Source organism: Etheostoma spectabile, chromosome 4, assembly GCF_008692095.1.
Source record: "Etheostoma spectabile isolate EspeVRDwgs_2016 chromosome 4, UIUC_Espe_1.0, whole genome shotgun sequence".
NCBI classification, from domain to species: domain Eukaryota; kingdom Metazoa; phylum Chordata; class Actinopteri; order Perciformes; family Percidae; genus Etheostoma; species Etheostoma spectabile.
The window spans coordinates 6390837-6402628 of record NC_045736.1 but is presented as its reverse complement, the minus strand read 5'-3'; positions in this window follow the sequence as shown (position 1 = coordinate 6402628).

The following is an 11792-nucleotide window of genomic DNA, read 5'->3' as shown; positions in this document are numbered from 1 at the left end:
AAAGGGAGACTTGGCATACAGCCCGAGCCTGTTGGGGAGAGTTCTAGCCAGACCAGGCTCCTCTCTTTACCCTGTCTCTCTTGGTTATAGTGTTAAAAACTAGTACAGCAAAAACCAAGGACAGACAAGGTAAAGAGAGGAAGGCCTGGTCGGGCTAGAACTAGTCCCCAACCCGGATCGGGCTGTATTGCGCGTCTCCCTTAGTTGATTATATTCTTGAGTATAGATAGATAAATCTGAAAATATGACGAGAAGCAAGTGGGCCGGGTTATGCGGACGCTGCGACTCCTCACTCCCTAACCTATTCACTTCTATGTCCTAACTATAACTTTATCAAAGCATAACCAAGAGAGACAGGGTAAGAGAGGAGCCTGGTCTGGCTAGAACTCTCCCCAACAGGCTCGGTCTTATGCCAAGTCTCCCTTTAGTTATTATATGCTTGATTATGTGATAGATAAATCAGACAACTATGACGAGAGCAGACGCTGCGACTCCTCATCCCTAACAGTATTCAATTTTATGCCCTAACAATAAGCTTTATCAAAAAGTAAAGTCTTAAGCCTACTGTTAAATGTGGAGACGGTGTCTGCCTCCCGAACCCAAACTGGAACGGTTCCACAGAGAGGAGCCTGATAGCTGAACGCTCTGGCTCCAGTTCTACTTTGAGACTCGAGGAACCACAAGTAACCCTGCATTCTGGGAGCGTAGGGTCTCTTGTAGGGTTGTAAGGTACTAGAGCTCTTTAAGATAAAGATGGTGCCAGACCATGAGAGCTTGTGGGTGAGAAGAAGGATTTTAAATTCTATTCTAGATTTTACAGGAAGCCATGCAGAGAAGCTAAAACTCCAGATTCCTCACGTGTGTCTAGAGGCCAGGGTGATGCATCCAGAGTAAATATCTCTTTGAAAATGCGTCACGGAGGTGCTTGGGCCCCAGGCAATAACTTCAGTTTTATCTGAGTTTACCATTAGAAAATTACAAGTCATCCAGGTTTTAATATCCTGAAGGACATTTGAAGTTTAGCTAACTGATTAGTTTATCCGGCTTGAGTGAAGATATAATTGAGTATCATATGCTAACAATTAAAGTTTATGGAGTGCTTTCTGATAATATTTCCTAACAGGAAGCATATAAAGTGAAAAGGATTGGACCGAGCACTCCTGTTGGGAATCCATTACTAACTTTGCGTGCACAGAGGATGTCATCGTTACATGAACAAACTGAGATGAATGTCTGATAATAAGACTTAACCCAGCTCAGAGCAGTACCCCTTGTCAGGTTCATAACACTTTACCTTAATAAATAAACACCCGATCACAAGCAAGAAAAGAGCACGCAGACGGCAAAGTGTAGTTTGAAAAAGAAAAATGGCAAGAAGGGGAGCACACCAAAAATAGTCACCTATCTGCAGCTGACCTTTGAGAACTCCGGGGTTTCTATGCCAGTCCCTTGCTTTATTGAAACATAGTTTTTTGGATACAAGATGGGACATCTTGGTTATCGGTGTATGCCTACGCTAAGAGAAACAACGGTACTTTAAAGGACCTTGAAGCTACGACACTGGTTATCTCTGTAACGCGCGGATAAAGAAAACCAGACACAGCTGAAAGAAACGCAGTATTGTTAAATGTGCATAGGATTATAAAAGAGCAGAAAGCATATAGGTTCATAGGAAATTAAGATATGAATATATACTAATCATAAGCCTATAAATGAAACGTCATAATATTTTAAGACATCATACGCAGAGAAATAAGAATACAAAGACTTATAAAAAATATTTCTCTATCATTCCTTCAGTGGTACATTAAACACACACATCAGTAATTATCTCTCAGAATATGGTTTTCAATAATCACATCAGCACCTGTACTCACAGGTAAGGTTGTACGCTAATAAGGAGGAAGGCGAAAAATTTTCGTTTGAAAGGAAAATTCCTTCGCGACCATCCCTTAGGAGCGGACGCCCTTGGGCCAAGAAAGTTAAAAAGTATTGTTTACAGGTGGTTGATATTACATCATCGTTTGCATGGGCCAAAACATTAAACAGGTTCAGAATTGGCAGAAAGTTGTTGGTATTGAAATGTGCATAGTGGTCAATGCTTGAGACATAGTACGTGTATCAGAGTGGAACACAAGGCATCAACACCTAGCACTATGAAAGATTATTACCGTACTGCTCAAGGGGAGTAACATTTTTTAAGCAATAATCCATACCATGGTCCTGAAGTCAACCGGAGAGGAAATCGCGTAAACCACATTATCTGCATCAGCAGCCTCTAAGAGCAGTCAAATTGAGGATGGCTTGCTGCATGCTTCGCATCTTTGTCTTACTGGGGATAAAAGTGGCAACAAGTAGTAACAATAAATCGTGAACAACACCGCCTTGTGAGACGCGTCCATTGTCCAAACCACTGACCTGTTGTTTTGTAGGGCAACCAGTAGTATAGCCGTGAGCTCTTCGCGTATTTTTGACAGAGATGTTATGGTGGAATTCATGAACAGTCTACTCGGTAAAACTGATTGTTTCCATTTCAGTCAACTGTACCACCCCTACCCACGGAAAAAGCGCATGTAGACCTTGGCCATCAGTCCATCGTTTGTGCGGATCTTGGGGACATCCGTTCCCAGATGCGTCATGACGTTTGGAAAGCACTGGTTTTGGAGCGTGGGAGGTGTGGAGCGGTACCATGTACGAGGTGGTCTGCCGGTTTACTAGAGAGCAACGCCCTCAAAACTATGGTAAACCAGAAACATATAGGGAACCACTATAGGCCAATTGAAACCTAGCTGACCATATATCCCATTGCATCAGGGGCCTGAAATCAGGTACAACAAGTCGTACCAGGTGTTGCCGGGGTGTGTTCAATGTGCCATTGGGCAGTGGTGTACAGGGGGTGTGAACCCACAGCAAATGCACCAGGGAGACTTCTACATCTGTACCGGTTTAAAGGTTTTAGGGTAGACATGATTCTCGGCTTGATTGATAGATATAATGGAGTTCATATGAAACAATTAAAGGTTTATGGAGGCTTTCTGAATCATATTGCCTAAAGGAAGCATTATAAAAAGATGAAAAGGATGGACCGAGCACAGCTCCTTGTGGGATCCATGACTAAAACGTTGGGGCACGAGGATTCATGGTAACATGAACAACGAGACGATCTGGATAAATAAGACTTAAACAGCTAGAGCAGTACTGTAAGGCCGATTAAATGTTCAATCTCGTAATAAGATATGACGGTCATAGTATCAAATGCAGCACTAAGATCTAATCACCACAAGTACAGAGATAAGTCCTTGCTGAGGCAATTATGGAGTCATTAGTAATTTTCACAAAGCGCGTCTCTGTACTATGATTAACTCTAAATCTGAGGGAAATCCTCAAAATAAGCTGTTGTTATGCAGACAGTCACATAGCTGTTTGGCAACTGCTTTATCAAGCATCTTAGCGAGAAAATGGAAGGTTAGATCTAGGTATATCGTGGGCTAAAACATCTGGATAAGGTTTTTTTTTTTTTTTTTTTTTCTTTTTTTTTTTTTTTTTTTTTTTTGTTTCTTTTTTTTTGGCTTTTTCAGAAGAGGTTAAGTACAGCTATCTTAAAGTGCTGTGGTACATAGCTGTTAAATAAAGACAAATTGGTTATATCCAGTAGCAAAGGTTGACTAATGTTAAACGTCTTATGTACCCCTAGTCGGGAGGGGATCTAAGAGGCAGGTTGAGGTTTAGATGAAGAATAATTGAATTAAATTGATAAAGACAAGTGAAGCAAAGCAGTCTAACATAATAGGGTTTTACAGCTGTTTCTGAAGTTCCTGAGTTTAGAGAAAGTCCTTGCCAGTAAAGGCGGTCTTGGAAATTGTGTTATAATAGTGATAATTTTATCATGAAGAATCTCATAAAGGCGTTACTACTAAGAGACTTATGGGAATACTTGGCTCAGTGAGCTGTTGACTCCGTTAGCATGGCTACAGGGCTGAAAAGAAACCTGGGGTTGTTCCTATTTCCTCTATAATAACGAGAAGTTACAGGCTCTGGGCTTACTGAGAGCCTGCTAAATCTATTCGGATTTTACAGCGAAAGCCAATGCAGAGGAAACTAAAATTGGAGAGATGTGATCTCATTCATGGTTACCCTGTCAGACAGTGCTACAGCATTCTGATTCACTGAAGAGTTTTAGGGACTTTTTCGAGCAGCCTGATAATAAAGAATACAGCATCCAGCCTAGAAGTACACTGCATGACTAGTTTTTCGCATTCATTTTTAGCCCAACAGGATATTCTGATTTTTGAATAATACGTAGGGAATAAAAAGGCGGTCCTTGAAATTTACTTAATGTGGGAATTAAAAAGGAAGTCTGATCATAGATAATCCAAGATTCCTCACAGTGGTGCTGGAGGCCAGGTGATGACATCGAGTAACGATCTGAAGTGCAGAGAAGTGGTTTTTGACTGCGACTCTGCCTCCTGGTCTTCAGCTCTGTAGGATTTGAAAATGAGAGCTGCACCATCCCACAAGTGGGATGAATGCCGTCCCAAAATCAGACCAGGTCTTCCACCAGAAAGTCTACAAGACTACAAAGCCCATATTGTTTGATTGGAACACCACTCAAACAGCCAGAGGCAAAACGATGGACATGGGCTATACATTTCATCACTGGTTTGATTGGCACGGGTCCAAAGAAAACTACAGTGTCCAAGCTGGTTTGGTGTATGTTTACAACAAGATTTAACATACTCTTAGTGACCTCCGACTGGCGTAACCGGGAGTCATAACGCCGACATGAATCACAATCTACTGTATTTGCGTTATCCTTAGCCACAGTTTCAATAAGACTCAATGCGCCCGCTCTGGCCTCCGGGTACACGAAATTGGCGCTGGCCTTCGCTGGTGGTGGTCCGGGCTTTAAAGGCTATGAATACTTCTGCCTCGGAAAGGCCACCCAGCCACCCTTCATGGTGCTAAGGGATGGACGGGGGATGGCTACCAGAGGCTAACTCAGGCTCGGCCGGCCTGCACGACTACCGGAGGTGGCTAGCTACAGTAACTAAGATTTCTATCATAGTGTGGATCCGGACTTCTAAAGCACTAAGCATTGCCTCCGTTTGATTTTAAATAAAACCACTTATTCACACATACCATGACCGTTAAAGGAAAGAGGAGTAACTAAACATCTCACCACCGAAGAAGAGAAAGTAGGAGAGCGAGAGGGAGAAGCCCGGCTAGCGCTAAGCTAAAGTTGCTAAAAAACTAAGCTAAAGTACGGTAGTGTAAGCTACCAAGCGCTCGAAAAAACTATGTTATTTATCAAAACTTGTTGAAATATGTAAAGACTGTGATGCTAGACAGAACTACTGTAAGAATAAGGGTTTAGCTGAAGTATTTCAGTAATACAACTATTTAGTGGAGCAGCACTCACTTACAATTACTCAATTACTGGTGAAAGACGTTAATTATGGTTAAAGTTATTGCTATTACATTGTGAATATATTTAACTTCCCCCTTTTTGTGCAGATACAAAGATGGACATTACATTGCAACCAGTTTCTTCATTGTCTCATTATTACAAGGTGGGTATAGTTCATAAGAAATCAATTGCTAAATACTAGGGCAGTTTAAACATGGCCAACTTATTGTTTCAATTCGGCAACTAAAAGCTGATGCTTGGTTGTCAACCGACCACATTCAAGTCAAGTCAAGTTTTTTTTCATCCATTAAAAAATGGAAATAAGGTACTTCACACTCGCCATCATACCATAAAAACTCACAAAATAAATGAATACAATACCACAAATACCAAAATATTATACATAAATACAAAAAAAAAATTAAAATAAAAACGTTATAAACATGTACGTTTAAATGCTTGTTGTGCTGGATAATAGCCTGAGGTATAAAAGAGAAGAGAACAAACGCTTGTTAGGTCACAGGAGGTCTGAGTCTACCCACTACGCTCTAATGACCCTGCCAGTCAGATTACCATGAAGAGGGTGACCTGGTCCCTTGTATTTCTGTGTCATTTTTATCAGATGATCGTCATACAGGATCCCACTGCATTAATTCTACCACATTTCCCAGCGTTTTAGTCCACTCTATCCATCCTGGCCTTCTCAGTATACCCTGCATTCCCCCCCACCCCACATAGAGTAACTCCAAACCATACTGCACATAAAAAAACATTCTCCACCACACCATATTCACCATTAAAGGACTGCAACGTTTCCTCATACAGTAGACCCTGAAGTTTTCACAATGAGTCAGCCTGATCAGGACATGTTAGCCGTCGTAAAAACAATGCCAAATACTGTATGTGTCACTATTTCTATTGCTACCCCTTTTGATTTCCATGTCATTCAACGTTGAGCTTCCAGGAAATGTGTATCACAATAATCACAAGGCTTTTAGTATCATTTGATAGTAACTATAGTCATACATATAACACATACTTTAAAAAGTGAGCTGAGCCCTGTGACCAAAGCAGGAGCTGTTGCCCAGACTCAGGCCTGCCACTGATACAAACTTTTATTCATCATCACTTTGGGGGAAAAAGAAGGGGAAAGTGCCTCTCAGATTGACGGGTGAGTCTTTCTCTGTCTTTTTTATCCCACAAGAGCTGGCAGGCTGCGTCATAAAAAACGTTGCGACTCCACATTTCCCTAGAGCTACTCTCAATGCTCACTTTTCTCCAATGATCTAGGAAAGATGTTCATACCCATTTAGCCCTTGAGTGTGTTCTAGTGATAGTAAATGCAGGGTGGATCACTGCGGCGACTGATTGGCTGAGAGAGTAGTTCAAAATGAGGTCAGAAATGTCCGTTTAGGGTCATTCTCTGTCCAGAACAACACAGGGCCAGACCTGTGATGTCCAGAGCCCGAGGAAGGATAATTCAAACACTGCTGCCGGCAGGGTGATTGACATGGAGCAATATGGTGAAGGGAACAGAGGATGAGCATGAAGCAAACACATAAGGTACTACAGTGCAGGTTGATGCATATACTTCATACAGTGAACGGAAAACCTGTTGATGGTTGGTGGACAGGCGCGTATAGTCCTTATATTCTGACCCCTTATTTTAATGGAGGGGTAACTGGATCGACGGAAGCCATTTTAGTATAAGGCATGAAATGGCATTGGGAATCCCTACCTTCTTCTGTTTCATACAAGATTGCAGCGTTACATCTAGGATATTTTTGGTTTTTATTTTGTTAAAGTTGGAGGAAGTGAAGAAGCATCGTCCCATCTTTATTACCAGTCGATTGCTGCTTCCTAAATGCTCTTGAATTTACCGGCGAAAGTAATTTGTATGTTTTTCAAGTTGGTGCTATGCAGGTAGTGTGGTGATGGAATAGTGGATATGACACATACTTTAGTGTGGGAGACCAGGATTTGATTCCACTGCAATACATCACCAATCATGTCCTTGGAGCAAGGCACTAACAACTAATTGAGGCGTGAAACCTCTGATACATTTATAACGCTTTGGATTAAAAGCACCTGACAAGTAATGAAAAAAAAGGAACTAATGACAAGTAATATAGTGTTTTGTAGGCGAAATGCGTCAGGATGATTGGATCCATTAGTGTTAAAATCGCTTTAATATTCAGTATAGTTGGTGGACATTTTCCCATTTACAGTGGGAGGGTTTATAGGCCGTAGACTACTGACAGCACTGAAAAAACATATAGCAATCTTCTTTTCCAGAAAACAATCTTCAAGTAAGGGCGGATTGGCCCATTGGCAATTCGACAGAAGGGCCCTGATCAATCTGGGTTTTATCGGCTTTGCACGATTCACGATGGTTATAATAATAGTTATATTAATAATATAAATATGAAGACATTGGCCAGTCGACAACGGCGGCCTGGTCACGAGAGGGCAAACGATCAATTGGAGGATACTTTGGGGGAGCAGCTCCGCACCGAGACGCGTTGCTGACGGGTGAAGAGTTTGGTCAGGACTCCGACGGCTGTCTGTCTGAACGGCTGTCTGACGGCATCAGTATAAAATTTGAGACAGTTTTTTACTGTTAAATACGGCTTATGTCAAAATTAATAGTCAAATTTGGTCGTGGTCCAGTGGGTTTAACGGCCTGATGAGAATTGTAGGCCTATGGAGTCACATGAGGACCTTGAACACGCAGCGTCTTGTTCAGGGTCCTACTCATGTGAAAACATTAGCCTGTCTGCTTTGCCCCATTAAGTAGTGTTTAGTGGTACACATATTACTGTAGGTTAAACTGCAATAATTAGCGGGTTCACTGTATGCATTATCTGTGATCGGTCCATACTGTAGGCTATATTTCAACATCACTGATCATTATCCGCGTTCTTATTCGTATTTGGGAACATTTGTCAGCCACCAGAATTTAGTGATTCATTGCCATGAATACAGGACTTAGACTTAGACTTAGAATTCTCTTAGTGACCTTTGGGGAGACTCCCGCAGGAAATTGAAGTTCCAGCACAGTTTTTAGCAAGAACAAAGAAGTTGTACAATAATTGGTGCCTAAAAATGGATCAGAATGCAGGAATGGAAGTCTTTACCCATCAAAATTCCAGGTGGGAGGACCCCAGACTCTCAGACATCCCTGCTTATGTGTTCCCCATGGCCATTCTTACCAAGGAAAAAAAACCATGAAGTATAAAACACAGACAGCAATTAAAAAAACAGTTTTATTGCAAATTAGTTAGAGTTAGAGAGCTAGAAAAAGATGAAAAGATGCGGGGCCAGACAGCAATATGTAATGTATCAACAGAGAGAAAACAGCTGACAGTGACAACAAAAGAAAACGGTAGAGAATGACAGAAGCATACACACACATACATATTGTTACAAACCCCGTATGGGTCATTTGATCAAAACCTTGTATTTAAAAAGTAAATGCCTTGTTTGCCCGTTACTTACATTGACGTTTACACATCTGTTACATAAGGTACTGCTTATATTATTCCATCGTCTGTAAACAAATGTAATTAGTGATAAACGGGTCCGTGGGTGGGCAGCATGGGCATGGTAATGTGGCTGTGTGGTGACAGTGCCACGGCTGAATTTGTTTGGTCTACCAGGCCGCCATGTTCAGAGGAAAGTAGTACAGTGACAATGTATTATTTAATAATAAAGGTGGTGACTTGAGACACAAGAGTGAAATAGATAAATGTTTATTGGTAATTTGAGTGCACCACCATATAAAATATACCAATATCTTGCTGTGTACAGTAAATATATGGCTTGTTTGTTTCCGGTGATTTTCTTTTTTTCTTCTTTTCTCACGAAAAACATGATGGTTTTGGGGGGTTTTTTGATGTTACCTTAGTGACGTTAATGGGAAAAGCAGTTTGGCGTCTTACACCGTGTTTTGTTTGTATGGGGATGGAGTCTGACATGACAAGGGACACGTTGAGTGAATGCTGGCACAATTACTGCCGCTGCTCTTTCGGTAACTTCGTATTCTTTAAACTTACCAGATCTTTATGAGAGCGTCGACCTTATCGGGACAGTGTAACGCCTCAGTGGAATACCCAGACTGTTCGAGTTTTACCACAGTCACTTGTTGTTCCGGTCTGAGCTTCACTGGAGTTCATGGCCGTGGGGCCCACGTTTGATCCAATGGGGCGGGTCGGCCAACTCGTGTCTGTCTGTGCCTGGCTCTTCTGCTGCCTGTTACAGATGGGATGGGTTTGTGCAGTACTTGGCCTATTGACCTACGCCGGTTGCGCTGCCTGGACCTGCGCAGAGGCTCCCTCTTCATCGGACAACTCGCCCAAGCCCCGGCCGGAGATACATCACCGGGAATCCCGCAGGAATTTCACCACAACAGCTCAACAGGAATAAAGTCAATATGGCCAGCTTCGCGCCCCCACGCTCTACCAACCGCGGCTGTTGACCAAAGCGTGTTAGCCCGCCTAGTCCGTTGCTAGCACCGCCACCAAGCGTGACATAATCTCACTCAATTCGCTCTGCTCAACTAAGATCACGGACGGCAAAGGGCCAACTCATCCAGGACTTAATTCCCCGATTGTAGACTCTATGACCAGGGGTCTTCAACGTTTCAGGCCCAAGGACCCCAAACTGATGGCGAGATGAGCGGGGCCAACTAATTATATAGATTGTATAAAATTGTATATCAAACTGGTCTATAGTGCTGTGTGCCTGATGGACTGAAAGAAATATCTGCCTCAATTTATTGTTTACTACAGTGTGTTGAATTCATGTTAATGTGTAATTAAAGAATGGCAATGTGTAAAAATTGAGGGGGGGTATAAAAAAAAAGTCTAATCAACCAAAAACTTTCGCGCCCCCATGACAGTACCTCCACGGACCCTGTTGAAGACCCCTTGCTCTAGACTCTAGATCTTTTTATAGACTTTATCTGTTTAACCGAGACGTGGCAACAGCCCACCACTTTCGGAACTCAACGATCCATCATAGGGGATTTGTTTCATCTGTCAACCCCTGGTCTGGCGGGGAGGGAGGCATGCACGATAATCTACCGCAAGAAGTGGAAAGTCGCGACGGTGTCTGTGGCCTGTCTCCAGCTCTTTGAAATCTGCTGTCTGTAGTTGTCTGAGTCCCCTCCAACCACATTGCTTCTGTCTAGCGCCCCCTAAACCGAATAGGTGCTGTTCAGTATTTGTTTTGTTGCTGTGCGTATAGTATTTTTATTGCTGTATAGTATTTGTTTTGCTGTTTTATTATGTATAGTTTAGTTTGCTGTGTTAATATGAATTCCCTGTGAGGGTCTTGAGTGCCAAGAAAGGCGCCTTTAAATAAAATGATTATTATGAGAAATACGACTGCGCATGCTATAACCAAGTTTGTCCCAGTAAACTCCTTAGATACAGAAGTGCTCTTGGAGAAAATATGCAGTTTGAGGATTTAACAAACAAAAATTGATACTGTTTGACTGCACTCCCATTGTGGACCCTGACTAAAAGAGAACATCTGATCAAATCCAGCATTTACAAAATCGTCCTTTTTATGGGCCATTATTGGCTGACCCCAGCAGAGGACAATAGCCGGTTTCTCCACCTGAATAATGCGAGCCCTCGGAATGCTAGCAGGTTCATGGAGGCCTTCCCATTCAGCAAACAATCACTGACCAGTAATAAAAAGAGGCATTTGTGTTATGTCAGCCCGGGTGTGCGAGCCCTAAACGCAGAGAGTGGTGGGCAAGAGCATTAACTTTTCCTCCCAGAGGTGAAAGCCATACTATTATTACCAGTAGCCAGTGACACAGCTACAGTAATTCTTTGAATTAAACGTGGCAAAGGCACTGCAGACGATTACTTGTGCGATCACGACTGCCATTATTTAAACGTTCTAAGGCCAATGTTCTATGGTTACAGCTGCAGGTACACAACGGCTTGTTCCAGCTTAAATCTTTATGTGGCTACCAGAAGAAAAAACTATGCAGAAAATAATTATGGAGGAATTCCAACGTGAGCTCATCTTGTGTTAAAACCATCTTTGGAGTGTTACAAAGACCAATATTATGAATTTTGGAGAAATGAGATTGATATTTGACAAATGTGGGTAAGGATGTATGTGTGGTATGTTTGAGGAAAGGCGTGACTGAAGCATCTGTAAATCAAACTGTACAAACTGTTACAATTTACCGTGGGTTTTTTTGTGGATATAGCTTGAGGTTTTTTCTGCTGTATTGTTCGTTGTGGTCCATGCGCCATGCTACTGAAAAGGGTAATGCTGTTGCGAACTGTCTGCCAAAGGTTTGTTTTTTAAAAATGTACATTTCTGCTTAATTTGCACAACATCACATGTAAGGGATATTCGA